This window comes from Canis aureus, chromosome 37 (genome assembly GCF_053574225.1).
Source record: "Canis aureus isolate CA01 chromosome 37, VMU_Caureus_v.1.0, whole genome shotgun sequence".
In the NCBI taxonomy this organism is placed as follows: Eukaryota; Metazoa; Chordata; class Mammalia; order Carnivora; family Canidae; genus Canis; species Canis aureus.
The window spans coordinates 22,018,185-22,041,088 of NC_135647.1; the positions used below are offsets into that span (position 1 = coordinate 22,018,185).

Here is a 22,904-nt window from a genome sequence, read left to right on the forward strand (position 1 = left end):
GTCAGCCTTGGACCTTACACACTCGACTCTCCTGTACCCAATGAGCACCTTGAGATAAAATCGGGTGAGGCTCTGAGGTGTGACTCTCACTTGCTCCCTGTATCTGCTCCTACCTCCTACAGCAGATCCCACTGCACAGCCCACAGGGACCCTTTGAGTAGAGGGCCCACTCTTTTGAGTAAAGGAAGAACTTCCCTCTCTGGCTCTAAAGGATGCCTCTCCCTGGTCCCTTGCCCTCCTGGACCCTCTGGTCCTACCCTGGGAGTCCCCATGGCTCTGCCTCCCTTTTGCTTTGTCTGGCTTTGGTCCCTTCAGTGAAGGTTTGTGTCCTCCCCAGAAGACTCTAGGGCTGCCTGGAACTCATGCAGCCCTGCAAGCAGCTTCCACCTCTCTTGGGATGTGTCTCATCCCACCAGTTTCCTGTCTTAGCCCTGCCTTCCCCCTTCTCTCATCAGCTCCAGTCTCCTGTGGCCCACCCACTAGGTTCCCTCACTTTTTGTTGGTGAGAAGTTCTGGCCCTCAGTTCATTTGCTGCAAAGATAAAGATCTCAATTACAGATGTCATAATCTTCAAAGAGCACCACTGAAGTATTATGTTATTTGGTTACTAAACATGTCTGGCTCCCTTCCCTGGGGTCATAATGGTAGTAAGAGAGTGGCAAGAAAAACCAGTTTGTCAACAGGAGAAGTTGGGAGATTCTCCGGAGTTCTAATTCCCACTCAACTACCATATACCAAACATGCATATAGTGACCTAATTTACTCCTTCTAAGAGCTTTTTTAAAGATGAGGAAACTGAAGCATTCCTGTACCCCTTACCCCTGACCTAGTACTGTCTCTATTATGGAGCTATCGCCTTCATGTGTATCTTTGTTATGGGTTGAATTATTTCTCTCCCCAAATTCATATGCGGAAACCTTAATACTCAGTGCCTCAGCATATGACTATAATTGGAGATACGGGCTTTAAAGAGTAATTAAAGCAAAATGAGGTCATATGGGTGGGCCCTAATCCAATGTGACTGGTGTCTTTATAAGAAGAGGAGATTAAGACACAGACACACACACACACACAGGGAAAATCATGTGAGGTTACGGAGATGGTGGCATCTATAAGCCAAGGAGAGAGGCCTCAGAAGAAACCACCCTGCCAACATCTTGATCTTGGACTCCAGCCTCCAGAACTGTGAGTAAATAGATTTCCCTTGTTTAAGTCACTCAGTCCAGGTATGTTGTTTTGGCAGCACTAATGAGCTAACATGGCCTATTATCACACATCAAGGTCATCATTTCTCTGGTCTCATATGAGTGGGGGGTCTCTTCTGGGGGTAGATTGTGAGAGCAATGGATGGGGGCTGGGGATAATCCAAGGCAGCATTCCATGTGGATTGCTCTATCCTTGCTTAAGACCACTTGCCCTCCTTTCCAAGCCCCATGTCCCCATAGCAGCTGCCGAGTCCCGATCATAGAAAGGTAATGTGGGAAGAAAGGGGAGGTTGGTTTGAGAAGACACGCAAGGAATGTTCTCTGAGCAGTATTCCAGGGTTGTGGGATCTTGCTTCCCAAATTTTATAAAAGCTACACTTAGGACTTGAAAAAAGAAATCCACAGAAAGAACAGAAGAAACAAGGTAAAACAGGGGGAAAGAGGGAAAAACCCTAATTTGATAGTAGAAATATGTAATATCACCTCTTATTGCAAAGTACACTATAGGTTACCAAGCATTTAACCTTGATGGTCAGGATCAAGGCTGTTTGGTGAACAGAACAGACATTCTTCTTCCCACTTTACAGATGAGGCAAGTGAAGGTGAATGTCTTGCCCAAAGGCATTCCAAGGGGAAGACATGGAGATGGAGCCCAGATTTGCCCCAGGAGCTGCGCAGCGTTCCGTGCATGTGCTCCTGCTGGCCATTCCTCCTGGTGCCCTTCCCTTGATGAAAATCGTGGGATTTCCCCACCACTGCCCTGGTGAGGTTGAGCTGAGACCCGGGGCCCCAGTAGGTCTGTGCCTGTCTCTGGGAACCTACCCGCCATTCCCTGAGCTCTTTAGCTTTCCCCTCTTCTCCACAGAAAGAAGAATGCGATTTTGCCAGGTCGACAGCAATAACACCCACTTTTGACAGCCCTCAAGTCCTCCCAGCCAGAAGCCAAACAGAAAGTCAAAGCCGGCTGTGTTTCCACCACCCCCAGGGTGACTCTGTTTAAAATTAAAGCTCAGCATGTTTTCTTTTTTTAATTCACAATTTATTGTAAGGGGAGAAGGAAAGCTCTTGCCCTAGCGATTAAGTTTTCAGAAGGATCACCTTTTAGCAGGGCTCTAGCAGGATTGCTGCTGGAAGGCAGGGGTATTTAAAGAATGTGAGCTGGAGTTCTTTCTTCTAAGCTCTTTATTTCATTTGCATGGTGCTAAGGCATTTGTCATGAGAGGGGCATTTCATAGTTATCAGGTCAAGTGCAATAAACTGGTAAGCAACAGACTGCCATCAAGGTGAAATAATTTCTGACACTTAATGGTCATTAATATGGAAGGCTGTCCATCACTATCCCTGCGTCTTGTTGCTCAGGGCTCCCCACTTTTTGGCTGTGGCAGGGAAAATAGCTGGGTTGGGGTTTGGAAGCTGCTTCTGGGAGCAGCAGCTAGGTATTATTTGGTTGCTAAAGTTGCTTCTTGGTTAAGAGCTAGCTCTAACCTTCCCAGGGCCATGTTTCCTTTAGGGAAACACAGAACACCCTTGTCTTCCGCAGAGCCATGCCCCCCAACCCTCCGGCACCTATGTTGCTGTAAATCAGGACTTTTGGTGATTTGGGGGAAGTCTGGGAAGGCTCAAGCTCTGGCCCAAATAAATCAGGCAGGCTAAATCCTCAATGCTAGGAGTCATCCATTAATTTGGAATTAGTGATCGTCTAGGCTGGAATGAGTTAGACACAAAAGAGGCATGGCGGACAGACTCTAAGGTGATCCCCGTGACTCCCTCCTATGGTGTTTATGACTTTGCATACTCTGTTCCCCTTGAGTGTGGGTGGGTTCTGTGACTTGACATTAACTGAGAGACTGTGCCTCGGGTGTTAATTACCAGACTATGTTACCGCTCAGTCTCCCTAGATGGCTCATCTCTCTCTCCTGCTGGCCTTGAAGAAACCAGCTACACGTTGGGACTGCTGACAGAGGGCTCGTGCCAAGGAACCACAGTGGCCCTTAGCAATGGACAGCAGCCTCTGGCTGGCAGGTGGTGAGCAGTGTGATGCTCTCAGTCTTATGACCACAAGGAAATAGGTTCTAACAACCTGAGGGAACGTAGAAGCAGATTCTACCCCCGTCAAGCCTCTAGATGACAGAACAGGCTGCCTGTCACTTTGATTTTTGCCTGTGACCCTGAGCAGGGACCCAGGAAGACCATGCTCAGATCCCTAATGCCCAGAAACTGGGAGACAATGTGTGTTGCTTAAAGCTGCTTAGTTTGCAGTAATTTGTTATGCAGCAGTGGATGACTGGTACAAAGGATTTGTGGAGTAAAGGAATCAAGCAATGTCCCAGGGGTGTCATGGAGCTACTGAAGAAGACAAGCTATGCCAGCCTTTTTAGAAGGACCATTTGCATTGAGGAGGAGGAAACTGCTTGAGTTTCTTAGCCATATTCCTAAAGAAGATGTGATAGAAATGCTTCGAGGAGAATCTGGGGAAAGCATGGGGTTCATCAGTTCCTGGATGGACTTGATCAACTCATTCCTGTGGAACGAATGAGTCCAGTAAAGACCATGGGAAGTGCCACAACCGTGGTGTGTAGTGTCCCAGCCTATGTGATGGATAGAGGGGGGTCACTGTGGCTGGAGTGGAGTGGACTCGAGCTAGTGCTAGCAAAGTGGGTCAAGGAGGTCAGATAGACCCAGGAAGCCTCTGTAAGGACTTTGGCTTTTAGTGAATAGCATTGGAAACTGTTCAAAGGTGTTGAGGAGTGGTGAGGGGAATGGCATGACCTGACACGTTCTAAGGTCACCTGTACTCTCAGGACCAATTTGTGAGTGTGTGGGAGGAGTCAGTGACCTGGTGGCAGAGATTTTGATTCACTTTTGCATCCCTCACATGACTTAGCATAACATCTGACATATTAACTGTTCAGTGTTTGTTGGATTGAATTGAATGTATAAACCATCCATTATTGCTGTAAGATTTTTTAAAATTTCTTTTTACTTATTTATTTGAGAGAGAGAGAAAGAGAGTGTAAGAATCCCAACCAGACTCTACACTCACCACAGAGCCCAACAAGGAGCTTGATCTCATGACCTTGAGATCATGACCTGAGCTGGAATCAAGAGTCGGACACTTAACCGATTGAGCCACCCAGGCGCCTGGCTGTGAGATTTTTTAACATTCTGAAAAGTTTAAGCCCCAAACATATGCATGACGTTTAACTGGTTTATCAAAGCCATTGACATAACTGGCGAAATTGAAAGCAAAGCTGTGTTGTTGAGTAGGGCATTTCTGGTTTTTTAATCCTCCTCAAATGTCATGGATAAGAAAAAAATGAGCAGGTGTTATCTTAGGCGGGTGAAGGGCAGCCCCTCCCTTGCCTGGTGATGTTAAAGAGGATGGAATAAGACCTTATCCCCTTGTGTGTGTTGGGAGGTGCAGGATTGTCCTCTCCCACAAGGGCTCTTGCAAATCTTTGCCCATAGCATCTGCTACTGAAACCATTCAAGTTTACCTTGTCACTTCCACTCTTGTTATTTTGATTGCTATAATTGTTTTTTCTCCAAAAAGATCTAGGATTCCACAGGAACCGCTAGGACCAATAACATATTGAAATGTATGAATAGTTGTGTACGTAAGGTATGTGTGATGATGGATTCTATGTGTGGATGAGGCTAGGCCACAGTACCCGAATGTTTGGTCAAATACCAGTCCAGATATTGCTATGATGGTATTTATTAGATATAATTAAATCAGCACACATGGGGTAAAGCTGATTATCCTTTGTATTGTAGGTGGGCCTCATCCAATCAGTTGAAAGCCTTACGAGAAAAGACCTAGGTCCCTACAGAGGGAATTCTGCTTCTGCACTGCTCTCAGATTCAAGACTGCAGTATCACCTCTTGCCAGATTTTCTAGCCTACAAGCCTGCTTTGCAAATTTTGGACTTGCCAGCCCCCAGTCATGTAAGCCATTTCCTTAAAACTACTCTCTCTATATAGATAGATATAACGATATATGGATATCCTATTGACTCTACTTCTCTGGGATCCCTAACTCATACAATGTGAAAATTCTGAGACCAGAAGTCTGTCTACTTCTCCCTCTTCCCCTGAAGATTAGGCTAGGTGTCTGTTACATTGTCATGTCAACCTGGAGTGAAGCATGAGGTGTTTCCTACATGAGGAGGCATTGTCTGAGTGAGGGTAGGTTGAAGTGTGCCACCCTCAAACTAGGCCTGGTGTTGCTGGCTTTGTGAGCAGAACTCTCTAAGGCAAGCTTCTCAGGGTAACATCCTAGCCACCACTGGAGCCCTTGGTGGTTTGGGCCCTCCTACCTGTCCCTCGCCTCCCTTGGTCCCAGGGGTCCAGACTCTTGGTAAACCAGGGGCCTACTCTCTCCTAAGGTGTAGCTTTCCCCAAGGACCTTTTCTCTCTACTCCCTACTCCTCACTAATGGTGCCTCAATTCAGAGGGGATCTGATCAAGCCAAGGACACAAAGCTGAAGGCACTTTATAATCTCAGCTTTTGTCCTGGTAAAGAACACATAGGTCAGAAGGGTTTCCCACTGATGGATTTACATGGAAGCATTTTGTGAGCATGTTTAGATGCCCTGGCTCCCTTTTATTGCCCAGTATCCAACAGGATGAAAAGGCATGGAGGCATTGTGGTTATACTCAGAGGTAGCTGCATATAGTCACCCCTTTCCTCCAGTCTCCCCTTTCCTTAAGCTCCAGCTTCAGTGGGTGACAACCAGGAGAGTGTGGTCAGCCCAGGTAGTGCTGGAAGCTGGGGTGTCAGGTCTCTAGCCTGGAAATAGGGGTGATTTCTAGTGGGTCCTCATTGCTGAGCTACAACAGCTCCATGCTACACTTATAACTCCTAGGGAAACCAATCCACACCTGCAGGGATCCTGTCCCCAAGTTCTCTCTGCCTAATGACCATCCCTGATGGCAAAAAGAGTGATAGTTGGAGTAGGAATCTTGCTGTTTGCCCTTTTTAGAAAACATGTTTTCCTAAATGATGAGACCAGTAGAATCTACCCCGGGGAAGGGTCCTGGAGTTGGCCACACTCTTACCCAGAAGCATTTCCTCCCCGTTGGGAAATGAACTGGCCAGCTAGCAGTATCCAGGTAGATTCCTGAAGGGTGAAGAGTCTTGCTGCTTCTCTGGGCTGGACTCTCATCCCACCAGAGCCCTCCTTCATTGTCCCATCATCATCACTGAGAGAGAGTCAGAGACCTGAGGGATAGCCTTTTTTAGGACCCTTCTCCTTCTGCCCTGGGGCCATTTTGTCTGTTTCTGTGGTTTAAGGATTGGTGTGCCTGAACCTGGAAATAGGGTATGGCTGTGCCTGTCCCCAGCGCTGTGACTGGCATGACTTGCATGAATCACTGAGTCACACTGATGTCCAAGCTGCCAGTGGGGCAGCTTGCCAGTGAAATATAACCACATTTTCCTTCTGAAAGGACAAGAGTGACTGTTCTCTTCATGTATTGACACAGATCAACCTATTTAAAATGCTAAAAGATGATGCATCTCCTCAAATAGTCGTTGCATTATAAGGCCAGCTCAGCTCTTCAGGGGTTTCAATTAGTGCTCGGCACAGCATGGAGGATAGAGGAGAGCAACATCTGAACAGCCAGCCAGCTAGCCAGCAGTCTGGGGAGGGGGTCTCCTGTCTCTTGAATTATAGTAGCATCATTTATATAAGAAGGGGAGAGAGACAGAGACAAAGAGAAAGAGAGATAGAAAAAAGTGAGAAACTGAGAAAGAGAAGAAACAGAGGCAAGGAGAGACAGAGGGAAAGACAGAGATGGAGAGAGAGAGAGAAGAAGGGAATGTCTTACTGTGGAGGATGGATGGGGAGGTTTGGGGAGGCGTAGAGGTGAGGGGGGGGTTCTTCTGCTCCAGTAGCTGTAGTCCAGGTAGGATCCCATCCATTTCCCCTTTCACCCTCAAACCTGCCAGGGAAAAATCCCTGTGGCAAGTGCGCAGATGATCTAAGGAAGTGATCAGTGGAGAGAAGGAGGGTTTCTTTCCTTCCTTGGTGCTTTTTTCCTCTCAGATCATGTTTCTTTCAAGTGAACTTTCCAGCACAGCCCTGGGACCCACCAGCAAGAATGAGGTTGTCTCCATCTTCGCTACAGCCGAGAGCCAGACGTGCTTGCCCCTGTCACTGTGGGATGAACAGGCAGCAGGAGCTGGGGGTGAGGGGTGAGGGGGGGTGGTCCTGAGTTGCAGGTCCTGAGCGCTGTGGCCTCAGTGGCCAGCCCCCCTCCATCAGGCCATCATGTGGAATGCACACCGTGTTCCCCTGGCAGGAGGATCCCACAGATCACAGCTCCCCTCTCACTCCTCCAGCACCTGGGACAGCTCGCGAGTGCGGCACCTCGGGCTCTCGCTACTGCCAGGGGCCTGCCATTTTCGAGAAGTCTCCGACTTCTTCCAGCCCATGTCTCCAGCTACCTGAATGCTTCAGTCCATGTTCTCCTGACCCTCTTTCTTTTCCCACCTCTCTGTTTTCCCTCTTTTTCTTCCTTCTCCTCCACCTCCTCCTCCTGCTTCTTCATCTTCTGAAGCCCCAAATTTTTCTACTGAGGGCAATTACTGCCAAGTCCTTAATTTGGAAACCATTGTTTTGTCTCCACTAAGAATCCTATAATCAGGATTCGGGGGGATATAAAATGAGCTTCCACCATTCATGCGTTAAGAATAAAATGTTCCCTATCCCTCCCTCCATTTCACATTTAATAAACTGACATGCGTGTCACCACAAAGAAACCAGCGGGGTGTGTGTGTGTGTGTGTGTGTGTGTGTGTGTGGTCATCTCCACAGTGAATAAGACAACGGGTGGCGGGAGACAGTACTCTGTCTGCAAGCACAGAAATACAAGGGCACACTTCCCTTGGATCTGGAAGTACAATTGCAGCCCATTAAGTAGTGAACTGTGCCTTCTTCCCTGGTTTATCCATGAATAGGCAGGCAGAGGGAGGGCAGGGAGTATGCAACTGCAAAACCATCGCAGAGATAAGGAACACAACTCGATTCACTTACAACACTGTGAGCATGTGTGTGAGCACATGGGTGTGAACGGCGTTCTCTAGGACCTTTTTTGTTCACTGCATCTCCATGAAGTAGGCTGGGGTCTCTGGTTATCAGCTGCAGCTGACTGAGGAGTACCAGAACAAATGCCATGCAAATTCCAGTCATTTCTCAGCATACTCTGGATCCGTGGATTCCTAGGACTATGAGTCGAGTGGAGCAGTCAGGTTCTGGGCGCCAGCTAAGTGAAAGGAAGGCAGGCCTGGGAGAGAACATGAGCTATTAGAGGCTACATTGCAAGAGACAGACCAGGCAGGCACAGAGGGGGCACCTGCCCTTACACTGTACATATGCATGGCTCCCTCCTTGCTGAGCTCCAGGAATTAAAGGCCTGAGTCCCAGGAGGAAGAGTGGCCCCTACTTTGCCCAATCTCGAGTGCTCATCTGTAAAAAGGCAATATGCATTGCCTACCTGCTAGAAGGGGCCTGGATGTGAATCTCTGAGTATACCTAAACTCAGTTTGGAGGAGAGAAATTATAAAAAGCTGCATTATTTAATATCTCCTTATTTTTATTATCATATTTCCTTATGCCTTCTTTTAGGCGGTCTTTATTTCTCTATAACACAGACCTAAAACTAAGCCCACATCTTTTCCTATCTCCCTACCTGCCAATTACCACTGACCCCATCCCATGTCCTACTCACTTCAGGTCCCAGCTCTCTGGCTGTCAGAGTCCCCCCAACCAAGCCAGTGGTGTATCCACCATGGAGCTCACAAGTTATCCATGCTGCAGAGCACAGAGCAAAAGGGTCCACTCAAGAGGCAGGATCTCAGAAGTGAAATCAAGTGACAAGCTGAGCACATTGTTCTTAGAGAGGGGCCAAGGCCAGAGAGATTCCAAGCATAAACCACCAAGACAGGAACCACGGAAACGAGAAAGAGGGACATTTCAAAGCAGGGGCCTGGTGATGGAGCCTGAGAAAGTGCTCTCATCAAAAGAAGGTGTCTAGCAATTGATTATCATGAATGTGCTAATCAGAGAAGATCAATCCTGCTGCAGACCGAAGAGGTTATCTCTCTGGGGAATATAAGCCCTAACCAGGGGCAAATGCAATTGGCCTGCTTTGGTCTGCATACTTGTGTCGCCTTGCCCCCAAATTCGTATCTTGAAGCCCTAGCCCTCAGTATGAAGATATTTGGAGGTGGGGTCCCTGGGAAGCAAGTTCAAATGAGGTCATGAGGGAGGGACCCTACTTTGACAGAGCTGTGCTCATAGAAGCAGAGGAAAAGATCCGAGCCCTTTCTCTCTGCACCGTGTGAGCGCACACGAGAAGGTGGCCATCTACAATCCAGAAAGAGTCTTCGCCAGGAACTTAACTGACTGGAGCTTTGCTCTTACTTCCCAGCCTCCAGAATTGAGAGAAATTAATTGCTATTGCTTAAACCACCCAGTCTATGGTATTTGACTAGGACAACGCCCAAAGGCCATGACACCTGATGCCATTTACTGTGTCCCAAGAAGATTCCAAGTGCTTTGCATAATCAGCTCTTTTCATCCTCATCATTTTAACCTCACAAACCAATGAAGTAAGTGGTTTTCAACACAGAGCACAGATGACAACAGCAGGTGTCAGGAGGTAGGGAGACATGCTAATTTGGGTGGCTGGTACGTGCAGCACCTGGACCTCACACTCCCGTGGTCTGGCATCACAGTCTGGACAGTGAACCTTAGGGCCTCAGTGCCTTGTGAGGTTTTAATGGCAGGAGTGTTAGTCAGGGGAAGGACACTTTCAGGTTCCCCTGACTAGTGGCCTGATGCTGCTGTCACCTACCTTTCTGTGAGTCCATCCCTTTCAGGGTAGGTCAGTGGGCAGCATCAGATGAGTTACTAATCTGGGGGGTTAGTGAAGGTACAGAAAGGTTAGGCCTCCTGGTGATTCATTCTTCTCTCTCTGTGTGCCCTTCTTGGCCTTTTGGTCCCCACTTCCCCCAAGAAGGCTCTTCCAGCCATTCCTAGGATGGGACAAGGGCAGAACCTGTGACTTGGCTGAGCCACAGAAATAGGGATTCCCTTCCCATGGTTGTTCTGAGGTCCTCTCCCTGAGCACAGCCAGCAGATGGGAAATATTCCCCACCTGTTCCTCAGGAAAGGGATATTTCACGGCTGCCCTCGGGTGACCAAGGTGAGGGTGAGCATGCACCTTTGGCCGAGGCCACACATAGTGGCCTACCGCTCTGTGCATGTGATAATGACAGCTTCTGTCACATGAGCTGCAATGCTGCTGATCCCTCTAACACTAGAAGTAGTTATTTTAAAGGGAGAAATCATGAGTCCAGAAGGGGACATCAACAGCATGAGAACACCATCTGTGCCACCAGAGTTCCCGAGGAGGCTTAAGATGGCTTTAGCTGTGGCAAATCAAGCCTTCGCAGGTACTGCCTTTCCTCTACAGACCAGCAGGGAAGGAAAGTTCCAGAGTGGCTCTGTTATCTCAGCTCTCATAGAGGAATATGTGTACGAGGAAAGGTCAACTGGTGGAAAGGAGTAGCTTTCAATAGTGGTTTTCTTCTTTGCTCTTTTCCTAATATTTGACTTTTAATGTGGATTTTTTTTTTAGATTTTATTTATTTATTCATGATAGACATAGAAAGAGAGAGAGAGAAAGGCAGAGACACAGGCAGAGGGAGAAGCAGGCTCCATGCAGGGAGCCCGACGCGGGACTCAGTCCCGGGATTCTAGGATCATGCCCTGGGCCAAAGGCAGGAGCTGAACCTCTGAGCCACCCAGGGATCCCCTAATGTGGATTTAAAACTTTTTCCAGCAACTATTTTGTGGTGTGCATTTCTAAATCATAGCAAGTTAATAACGTTTCTATTTTACCAAGCACTGAAGACGTCCTTTCAAAAATCCAGCTAGATGATATGCTGTAGTATGTGTATCTATTTATTTTATCTGCTTAATGAGCCACAAAGTAGTAGCGGCCACAATGATAGCAGTGTCTGGGCTGCAGCAAGTAAATGATGATGTATCTATCACATACTTTGTCAGGCATCTATATGCATTGGGCCTCCAGACAACCTTCTAGTTGGATACTTTTCTTATCGTTGTTTTGCAGATGAGGAAACAGAGGGACAGAATAACTTGTCCAAGGTAGTTGGTGGGCATTTAAAAGACCAGAGACACTACTTCGTACGGTATCTGGCCACCTGGAGAGTAGTATAAGCCCAGCTTCCTTCCATGTAACTTCCAAGATTGAGATCACTGAACCACCAATTAGACTGGTCTAACTAATTGGTAGATCTGTGCCTCTTCTCATTCTCCATTATCCTCTATCCCTCTTTTCTCTTCTTTCTGATTACAAGAGAAACACTTATTTACATTTCCTAATCAATCACTTCCTATTGTGGACTGGATTATGACTCCCCAAATTCATATGTTGAAGTCCTAACCAGTCGTACTTCAGAATACAGCTGTATTTGGAGACAGGGTCTTTTAAAAAGATAATTATGTTAGGGGTGCCTGAGAAGTTCAGTCTGTTAAGATTCCAAATCTTGGTTTCAGCTCAGGTCATGGTCTTGGGGTCATGGGATCAAGCCCCATGTCAGGCTCTAAGCCCAGTATGGAGTCTACTTGAGATTCTTTCCCCTTCCTTCTCCCTCCTCTGTTCCTTCCTCTGTTCATGTGTACACTCTCTCTCTAAAATAACTATTTATTAAAAAGAAGGTAATTAAGTTAAAGTGAGGTCATTAGGTGGGCCTTAACTCAACATGACTGGATCCTCACAATAAGAGGAAATGTGGGCACTCAGAGACACCAAGAGTATGTGTTCAAGAAGACCATGTAAGGACACAGGGAGAAGACGCCATCTATAAGGCAAGAAGAGAGGCCTCTGGAGAAACCAACCCTGCTGACACCTTGATCTTGAAATTCCAGCCTCCAGAACTGAGCAAATAAATTTGTTGCTCATGCCCCCCAAGTCCTTGGTATTTTGTTATGACAGTTAGAGCAAACTAATATATTTCCAAAGTGTCAGTGGTTGAACATGATTTGGTCACAGTCATCGTCCATGACTCCCAGTCCAGTGAGGGAGACAGAGCAGTTAGGAAATAAGGACAAGACAGTTTGATGAACACTGAGGGTGGTACACAAAGACCTATGGGAATCCATGGAGGCACTGCTGGGGAGGCCCAGTGCAAGGGAGGAGGTGAAGAATGGTTGGTTTGAGAGATGACCTTTGAGCTGAATCAGAAAGAATTCGGGTTAACTAGGCTAACAAGAGAGAAAGGCACTCCAGATAGAACAGCAAGGACAAAGGAGGCTGGGATTCAGGAATCAAATATGGTGGATCCTTGGTGATCTCAGATTTAACATTTGCAGTTTTGGCAGCACTTGAATGAATAGGCAGGTCCTTGGCACGTACTAATCTGTAATTTTGCAAAGGCACAAGGGCAAATATGAGGGAGTGTGTTGTCAGTGTGGGAACAAGTCGCCTGAGCTATTAAGTGAGCTTCCGCATTGAAATAATTCATTCAACACAAAGCATGATTTTGGTCTCATAAAGACCCCGTGAGAAACAATGTTGTAGATTAGGAAATGGAGAAAATTACATGTTAGAACCATACTCAAGTCTCTGAGCGTTTTTGAAAGTCTCTAGTGAATCTCTTGTGGATGTTAAGGGTCCTTGTAGGTCTGAGATTAATATCCTCCTGTGTTGGATTAAATATGTTTTCATTTTCTACCATTGTTCCCCCCTTAATTCAGCTATTCACCTTTTTTTGTGTGTGTGTGAGCATTTCTACTTTGTGCCAGCCACCATGCTAGGTATACAGTGGTGACAAAACACACATGCCTCTGCTCCCCTGGAGCTCACAAACTATTGGAGAGGGATAATGAACCAGGAAGCAGACATATATGATTGCTATTGGTGAGATATGGTACTGAGAAAAAGTGCGGGGCTTTGGGAGAAAATAGCTGGTAGGGACAGATGGTGATGGGTCAGCAAAGGGTTTTTTGGGGAGGCAAAGGATAAGCAAGCCTACTTTCCCCGCAGACAGAGGGAGGAGCGGGCCTGAGGGCTCTGACATGGAAGCAAGGTGTGCTGCAGGAATGGCAGGCAGAGAGTGTGGGGTGTTGAGAGAGAAGGAAGAGCAGCATAAGGTGAGTGGGAGGAGTGAGTGGAGCCAGATTGAGGCCTGTGGCCATGGTAGGAATTTGAGTTTATTCCTCATGAAATCAGGAGTCTCTGAGGGCTTTTAAACAGGGAGTGTCAGGCTCATCCCGGTGGCTCTTACAGGGAAAATGGACGGGAGGAGGCTTGTGCAATCCTGCCCAATCAGATTGGATCAGCAATGGATGCCCAGTCAGAACACAGCTTGCCAGGTATGGCTGCAGATTGGAATCCCTTGGGAGCGCAAAATAATACTGATGTCTGGGTCTCCGGCATCCCAGACATTCTGATTTAATTGTTCTGGGGTACAGCCTGGAATTTTAAGAAGCTCTCAGGTGATTCAAATGAGCAGCAAACCTTGAAGCTTTCTGGATCTAGAAGGTTCAAGAAAGGATTCAGTAGAGATTTGAGGGTGCGGTGTACTAGGGTTGCGGCCATGAGAAACAAAGTCATGAACAAATACATGAAATGCATTTTAGAGACAGAAACAATAGCTCAGCAGGTACTCTGGTTATGAGTGGCAGAGGAGCAGGAGGATTTAAAGATTACTCAGAAGTGAGGCCTGAGCCACAGATAGACATTTGGGAGCCATTGGTATTTGAGTTGGTATTTAAAGCCACAGGAATAGAAGCAATCACATGGGAGAGAATATGACCAGAGAAGGGCTCAATCTTAATAAGGTGGGGAGAAAGAGGTTTGACTGAGGTGGGGTGGGGTGTAAATGAGATACGGTGCCACAGAGGTACGCCTGAGGAGGGCCTGACCATTGATAAGTAGAGCAGTGCTCCCTCCATTTTAGCAGGAGGAATGAACAAGAAGGGGGCAGTTTGAGCGGCTTTGTAAATTAGCTATGGGAAAGTGAGAGCACTTTTAACTGCTAGATTTCATTTTCTCAATTGAATTTAAGCAGGTAGGAGCTGAGGGTGGGTGGCCAGGTAAGGAATGGGGTGAGGAGGAGGGGTGGCAGTTTTGAGGAGTTTATAGAAGATCTGAGATAGTCATGGGGTTGAGGGAGGAGAACACACTTATTGGAAAGGGCTCTGAGTTTAGGGTAGCTCTGTGTGTCCATCTGAGGATGATGGTCATGCCTTTATGGTGACTGTCGAGGTGTGCGTTTGTCTCCATCAACAAGGCTTGGAGTCACAGGTGTAGGCACAGAGAGGTAGCAGGCTTCATCCCAGGTTGGAATTTGCGCATCTTTGGCAATTTTAACAGTTTTAATAAAGAGTTGGGGGAGAGCCTAGATTATGGGGTTAAGTATATAAATAAGAGATGTGGGGACCCTGAAGGGTGCACTGCTCCATTTCTCTTCAAGACAACCAGGTGATGGTACCCTTTATTCCTCCTGAACCCTCAGTAGGATCCTGCTCTCCTGGCTGCTCCCAGTCATGACTACAGGTCCCAATGTCATGGTGAGGGCACTGGATTTACTTTGTATTTTCTAAACAATATTTGTATTGGTTTCCTATTGTGAATTTCCTGTGTGATGTCACAACATAATAATTTAAAAAAAAATTTTTTTATGATAGTCACAGAGAGAGAGAGAGAGAGAGAGGCAGAGACACAGGCAGAGGGAGAAGCAGGCTCCATGCACCGGGAGCCCGACGTGGGATTCGATCCCGGGTCTCCAGGATCGCGCCCTGGGCCAAAGGCAGGCGCCAAACCACTGCGCCACCCAGGGATCCCACAACATAATAATTTTAAATAATATACATGTATCATCTCAGTTTCCATGGGTCAGGAGTCCAGGTATACTTAGAGTCTCACAAAGCTGTAATCAAGGTGACAGCTGGGACTAGGGTCCTATGCCAAGTAGAGGTGTTTGTTGGTGTAGTTCAGTTCTTTGCTGCTGCACAACCGATGGCAGCTTGCTTCTTCAAGACCAGTGAAGGGGCGGAAAGGCTGGGCTTCTCTTTGATTCATTCTTCCCTCTCTGTGCCCTTCTTGGCCATTGTCCTCTCTTCTAGAGCTCAGAAACGCTCTCTAGTCACATCTACGGCCACAATGGGTAGAACCTGTGACTTGACTGAGTTGCAGAGCCAGGGATTCTGGAGAGAAGAGAGCATCTCTGGAGGGAGGAGAGCATCTCTGCTGCTTCTGTTCTCTTGTCTCCAGACCAGCCTTTACAAGGTCCGTCTCCTTAGGTCAGGCCCACCCAGGATAACCTCTCTTCCAATTAATTTAAAGCTAACTGACCAGAGACTTCATTACATCTGCAAAATATTCTCACTTTTGCCAGACAACATAACAACATTGGTGATATTCAGGAGTCCAGCCAACCCTCCATGGGAGAGGGTTGCACAGAGCAGGGGCACTAGGGGAGTGGAGATCTTGGGGCTCATCATGGAATTCTGCTTACCCTCACTTTCGCATCAGGTAAATTTTTTTAAAATAGTGTTTCTTTTTCTTTTCTGAGTGCAAAAGTAATATCAGTTCATAGAGTAGAAGAATCTGAAAGCTGTAGACATGTACAGAAAGGGGAATTTAAACCCATTCATTAGAATATCATTTCTACCCTAAAATATAAACCTTATTATGACTTTTTATTTCTCTTTATATAAAGGGACCACAATATAGAATTTTTTAGATTTTCTATTAGATTAGGTGTTCTTTGAGAATATGAATATGGCTCATAGTACTCCATTGTGTGAATATGGATTCAATTTATTTACTGTATTCCACTTTACATTCTGGTTGCTTCCAATTTTTTTGCCATTATAAATAATCTTGATGAATTTACTCCAGCATACCTAAGTGCTTATTCAGAGCTCACTATTCACTTGAAATTTTGAGTCAGAGATAGTTAATGTGGTGGGACCAGATGCCAATAAAGAAATCAATCAAAAAAAAAAAAAAGAAATCAATCAGAAATGACAAACATCCACAACCTGAACGATTTGTTTGGAAAATACAAAATCAGTTTTTATTTGGGCACATCCCCCCCCCCCCCCCCACAGGATACTGCTAAAGTGCTTTGGCATAGGGCTTCGTGAATATAGGGATGACATTTATCCCAGGTTACCCAGACTTGCACAATAACTGCTCAGCACAAGGATTTGGTTATGCCATTAACATAGTTGCATAACAGGCCCTGAAGGAAAAGATCTGAGTTGGGGAAGGGGGAGTGAGGGAAGGGGAGATGAGCTGGGATTGGGTAGGAAGGTAGACTAGGAGGATGGCAGTCACAGGGTCCCTGACCGCAGAGTTAAAGGAGAATTCTCTTTGTCTATGAGATTTGATAGCTGGGCAAACCGCCCTGGGCTGGCATAAAGCTGCCTGTAGTAATGAGCTCAATAAAGTGATTTAAAATATATTGATCTTTGTGTGTTTGTGGGTTTGGCCCTAACCTTGGTGGTTGGCTTCCTTCAGGGCAAACACTTGGTACTTTATGTGCCGTGGGAAGTCAGAACTCACGAGCCTTTGGCATTTGGGGCTGAGTTTGGTGCACTGTGAGGAGGTCTTGAACCCTGTCTGAGGATGTTTAGTTCCGAGGCTGGCAGGGCCTCGGGCCTGTGCTCCTGGGATGGGAGGCTCTAGGAAGGCAGCATGTTGGTTTTACTCTCTGAATTTTCTGGGAGTGTATGTGTGTGTGTTATAGGAGGGAAGGGGTAGGGGAAGGAGCAGGAACGATGATATAGTGGGTCCCTAGAGTGGGCCACTGAGAAATGCTAGGGAAGCTGGTCCTTGGCATAGTTATGCTTGACAAATGATATGTATTCTGGGCAGCACACCTGTGTTCTCCCTCCAAGTGCAATGGGAGCCATCTGTCCCATGACAATTGTGCCCAAGCCTTTTGCTGTGCTGTGTCTTCTGGGAGTAAATTGCTATTTCCCTTGAAGAGACTGTGTCTCCTTTGCCAAGCAGCCCAGTGGGCTCCCTCTTTCCTCTGCCGAGAAGCTCTCCTGTGGACTAGTTGTAAGTTTAGTAGGATGAATTTTCATGTGAATTAATGGCCAGGCCATCAAGCTTTAGCCACTCCCTCAAAGGAGGTGTTGCTTTTTCTTTCCCTTTTTATAGTCTCAGTAAGGACCCTAAGCAGGTGTGGGAAGTGTGTATGTTTTGGAAAAAACAACCTACTGGTGGTCTGTCCATAGTGAATCTCCAGGAAGTGGCTTTGCTCCTAGAACTTTTAAAATCTTGTGCTTCTCAACCTTACAGTTATGGTGCTCAAAGACCAAGCATAGGTGTAGACCAATGTTCTCAACTAGGGGTAACTTTGCCCCTTGGGGAACATGTAGCCATGGAGACATTTTGACTGTCAATGCTAGGAGTTGGGGAGTGGGAGGTGAATGGAGGACATTACTCATCTTGGATGGAAGTCAGGGATCTTGCTAAACATCCTACAATGCACAAGAAATATTCTACCCAAAATGTCAATAGTATCAAGGTTGAGAAATCCTGGCATAGACTGAAGTATTGCCCCTATTATCAGGAAGCCTGGCTTCTGAGTTTATAAGATAGAAACCAAAGTTTGCATGGAAGCTGTCTGCTTGAACTCTATTTAGGGAAAGAACCATGACCTACTTTTCAGCACTTTCCCTAAAGCAAGATTAGTCAAAACATTCAAATATCCCTAATGTGGAGAAAACAAACAAACAAATGTCCAAGCCTATGGGTTAAAAGACTCATTTACATAACAATGAGACACATGAAGCAAAGGCAAATCTGGGCTAAAATTGCCTCACTTTAAGTATTCATTGAGAAGGAGCTAAACTGGTAAAAGGAGCATTCCCCATCCTTCACATGCCTGCATCATGCCAGCATCCAGCAATGCTTTCAATCAGAGACAGTGTTTACTGGGCAGGAGACCTAGAGATGGCCTCCCTTTGGGCAATTTATGCTAAATTAGTTTTGTGGATGCTTCGGGTTCCAATTCCTCCAGACTTTCTTCATTACAGACAGTGCCTCTGAGACCAGTAGTGAGAAACTGTGTCTTGAATTACCGGGTCATAAATTTAATATCAGAAACCATCTTCCCTTCCTATATCAGGTACCAGGTATCAGCAAATAGTTTTTAGTGTTTTCAGAAATGCTCACACTTTAATGTGATGTCTGGGGTTTGAAGAACTCTTAGGTCAGAGGATGGGCAATGAACCCTGAAACTGTCATGCAAAATGATGTGAGACCAGTTACCTGGGAGAGAGGATCTACTGATTTCATCACATCCCTAAGGGGCCTTTATTCTGAATATTAAGAAGCATTGATATGGATTCATTTGTTCATCAAATATTTATTGAGTGCCTATTCTGTGCCAGCACTGTCTGTTTATACGGAAAAAGAAGAGGACTAGACGGTGGTGAATCATCGATTGGAACTTAAAGAAAACAGGAAGGAGTCTGAGGAGGAAAGTACAAAATTAATCAAGACACACTGAAGAAAGTAATTGAAAAATTTAAAGAGCGTAAAGATATATTTTATTTGATATTGACAGACATTTCTATTTGGACATGGACAACGCTGTAACAACATGATGGCAATGGAAACAAAGCAAAGGGAGAGCTATGGTGGTGAACACTCAGATGAAGTGGATTTTTATCAATAGGTAATTCACATCTTTTAGCTGCTAATTCTGAAAATAGGACCCAATTTGTTCCCCCTGCCAAACAGTTTTCAAAATTTAATTATCAGTTACGTTGATCATCTGTGTTTCCTACATTTTATCACCTCAGTGTTTTAGGAATGATATTGAAATGAAAGCTCGTTTTCACAAAGTTAGAGGTTAAGTAAACTCTTGTGTCTGTCACACCCATGACTTATCATGAGGGTTTCCATTTTAATTTTTTCACCATAGACACTGATTTTTCCCTTTCGTCATGATAGTTACAATCTACTTCTTAACCTGACCCAGAGATTAGGCAGTGATGCAGTGGTGGTGGGTGGAAGTTTCAGGAAGGTCACTCCCAGCCATTCAGTGGGATTGTCAAGGATACCTGAGTTCCACTCACCCCACAGTGTAATTCCTGACCCAACCCCTTGTCCGTTGGATTCATGGCTCTGTGCTAAATGGCAAAAACTTCTATTCTCCTTTGTGATTTTTAAAATTTAAATTTAATTTACTTATTTTAGAGAGAGAGCATGTGCACAAGCATGAGGGGCAGAGGGAGAAGGAGAGAGAATTCCAGGCTGACTCTGCACTGAGCCTGGAGCCTGACACTGGGCTCAGTCTCATGACCCTGAGATCACCATTGCAGGATTTCTTTTCCTTCGGCGCCTGCGGTTCTTGGTCACACTGATTCAAAGAATAGAGAGGTAGACTAGACAAAGTGATGGGCAGTAAACCAAAGCTTATTGAGTCATAGTACAAAGCTCCCAAAGAGGGAGGGACCCGAGAGGGTTGCCCTCCTTGGTGACTTGTAATCTGAGTTTCTTCATAAAGTCATCACCTTACTCATGGTCACCCTGTGAATACAAACTTGCTGTCTAAATGGTTAAGTTCACCTGTGTTTCTTTTTTTACTTAAGTATGTTAAGTCATATATGCCCACTGTTTCCCGAGCCTGAGGGGAATTCAGTTCATGCCGCTTGCCTTGAGGATGTTTAGAATCTCCATTTCATAGCATTTAGTAAGCACCTAATGGTTTATGTAGTAAATGCCAGCATCTCATTTTATAGATGAGGAAGCTGTGGATTCTAGACCTCAACCTTGAAACTGGCAGAATGAAAACTGGAATCTCCTTTCCGAGTTCCTTCCTGGAGCTTTCTTCACACTACTAAATTTCTAGAAGACACAAAAACATCAAGATAGCTTTTCTTCAGTCTTTTCTGGGCAGAGTTCAATGGCCTCTAACAGTGCCTGGGTCACAGTGAATTTAGTTGTTGTCTTACGCAAATGTTCAGACCCAGCCCAGCTCAGAATAGCCACGGGCCCTCTGAGTCTTCTGAAAGGAAGTAAACATACCCACAAGCCAGTTTCTTGGCTGACAGGTAACTTGGAGGTGGATCCCAGAAGAGACAAATGCTCATTAGTTACAAACGTAGGAGCAAGAGAAAAGTAGGTATAATGGTTCATCCTGCCCAAGGGGCTCCATTTCCTACAGTGCGAGCAAGATTCCATTTCTCTCCCAGTTAATACATTGCTCGGTGATTTCTCCCAATGCCAGGGAAGCTATGTGCTTCTCAGGTGCTCCCACCCTAGAAAAAAAGGTCATATTACAAACATCTACTTGGTTTCTGAGGTTATTCCCAAAAAGTCATCTTCCCTTCTCCCATAGAAATCCAACATTTCCAAAAAACCCAAATAATCCAATTAAAAAATGGACAGGAGGCTCAAATAGACATTTTTCTAAAGAGGACATACAGATGGCCAATAGACACATGAAAAAATGCTCAACATCACTCATCATCAGGGAAATGCAAATCAAAAACACAATAAGGTATCATGTTACACCTGTCTGAGTGGCTAAAATAAAAGACAAGAAACAAGTGTCAATGAGGATGTGGAGAAAAAGGAACTCTCACACACTGTTGGCAGGAATGCAAACTGGTGCAGCCACCAAGGACAACAGTATGGAGGCTCCTCAAAAAATTAAAAATAGAAAAAAAAAATTAAAAATAGAAATACTATATGACCCAGTAATTCCACTACTGAGTATTTACTCAAAGAAACAGTACTTTGCAAAGATACATGTACCCCTGTGTTTACCATAGCATTCCTTACAATAGCCAAGATATGGAAGCAACCCAAGTGTCCATCCATGGATAATTGGGTAAAGAAGAGGTGATATATATATATATATATATATATATATATATATATATATTACTCAGATATAGAAGGAACAAGATCTTGCCATGTGCAACAATGGCATGGCTGGACCTGGGGGTATTATGCTGAGTGAAATAAGCAACACAGAGAAAAACAAATACCATATGATTTCACTTATACATGGATCTAAACAAATAAACAAGCAAAAAGCAGAAACAGACCCATAAATACAGAGAACACACTGATGGTTGTCAGAGAGGATGTTGGTGGGGGATGGGCGAAATGGGTGAAGGGGAGTGGGAGATACAGGCTTCCACTTACGGAACAACTAAGAGAATAAAAGGTCCAGCCTAGGGAATATAGTCAATGATATTGTAACCGTGTTGTATGGTGACAGATGGTAACTACCCTCGTGAGCAGAGCATAGCTTATAGAGATGTTGAATCATGATGTTGTACACCTGAAACTAACGTAACATGGTGTGTCAACTATGCTTAAAAAAAAAAAAAGCTCAGAAAAAGAAAAAGAAAAAGAAATAAAGTTTTTTAGCCTGGTCACTGTCTGCCCAGAAAATAAGATTGTATTCTCTAGTCCCCTTTGCTTTGAGTATGGTCATGTGATCAACTCCTGGCTGGGGGCACAGGGGGCAGTGTTGTGTGTAGTGCTGTGTGCAGCCTGCCTCAGTGGGACAGAGTGTGTTTTCCCTCTCTCCTCTCCCCTGCTGGGTGGAATGCCAATGTGACCAAATCCTTTCGAAACCGAGGGTGTGATACAGTGGTAAGATAAAGGCTGACAGGGCAAGAAGATTGTCTTAGTCACTCAAGCTGTCACACAACAAAATACCATAGAGTGGGCAGCCTGAACAACAGACCTTTAGTTCTCCTTGTTCCAGAGGGAGGCTGGGAAGTTTAAGATTAAGGTCCTACTAGCTGGTCACCTTATTGCTGTGTACTCACATGACAGAGAAATTGCTCTGGTTTCTCTTCCTCTTCTCTCTCTTTTAAAGATTTTATTTATGTGTTCATGAGACACACAGAGAGAGGCAGAGACATAGAAAGAGGGAGAAGCAGGCTCTCTGTGAGGAGCCCGACATGGGACTTGATCCCAGGATCCGGGATCATGACCTGAGCCAATGGCAGACGCTCCACCGCTGAGCCACCCAGGTGTCCCTCTCTCTTCCTCTTCTTCCAAGGACACTCACTAATCCCATCATGGGGCCCTACCCTAATGACCACATCTAAACCTAATTGTCTCCCAGTGGCTCCACCTCCCAACACCATCACATTGGGGTAGGACTTCAACATAGGAACCTGAAGAGGACACAACGTTCAGTCCATGACAAAGAGGAACCTGACAAGCAAGGCCCCGTGGCAGCCTGGACTTCTGCAGAGAGAGGAGCCGTGTTTCTAACTGGTTAGAACCCACTTTTGGGGCCTCTTTCACGTTCCAGCACTTTCATGGTATAATAAATACAGTACTTGAGGTTTGTTCTTACTCATATCACATAATGGTTTTTTTGTGTGTGTGTGTTTTTATGGCATAAGGGATAAATACTCACTCCATGAAGGCATATGCAGATTCTTACCAGGCACAGGCATTTAGGCAACAGGTGGAAGGGTTTACATATGACTCGCCACATGTGACCGACCAGAAAGCCGCGGTGGTTGGACCGTGACTGGTTCACTGAGTAACTTCACTGAGTCACAGATTGCACAGGGCCCTGGGGGAGGCCCTGGGCACCGTTCCACCCGATAGACCATGACAGAGCACTCATTGGATTTGGAAGGCTTTCATTTTT

General features: G+C 45.7%; 1 long non-coding RNA gene across 1 annotated transcript; it reads left to right on the plus strand.

Annotated features, from left to right (window-relative positions):
• The first annotated feature begins 627 nt into the window (after positions 1-627).
• On the plus strand, positions 628-19,740 carry LOC144306571 (uncharacterized). The gene is made up of 4 exons (XR_013373646.1): positions 628-1,185; positions 2,071-2,191; positions 4,983-5,153; positions 18,834-19,740. It is a non-coding gene; the product is annotated as an uncharacterized LOC144306571 (long non-coding RNA).
• The last annotated feature ends 3,164 nt before the right edge of the window (positions 19,741-22,904 follow it).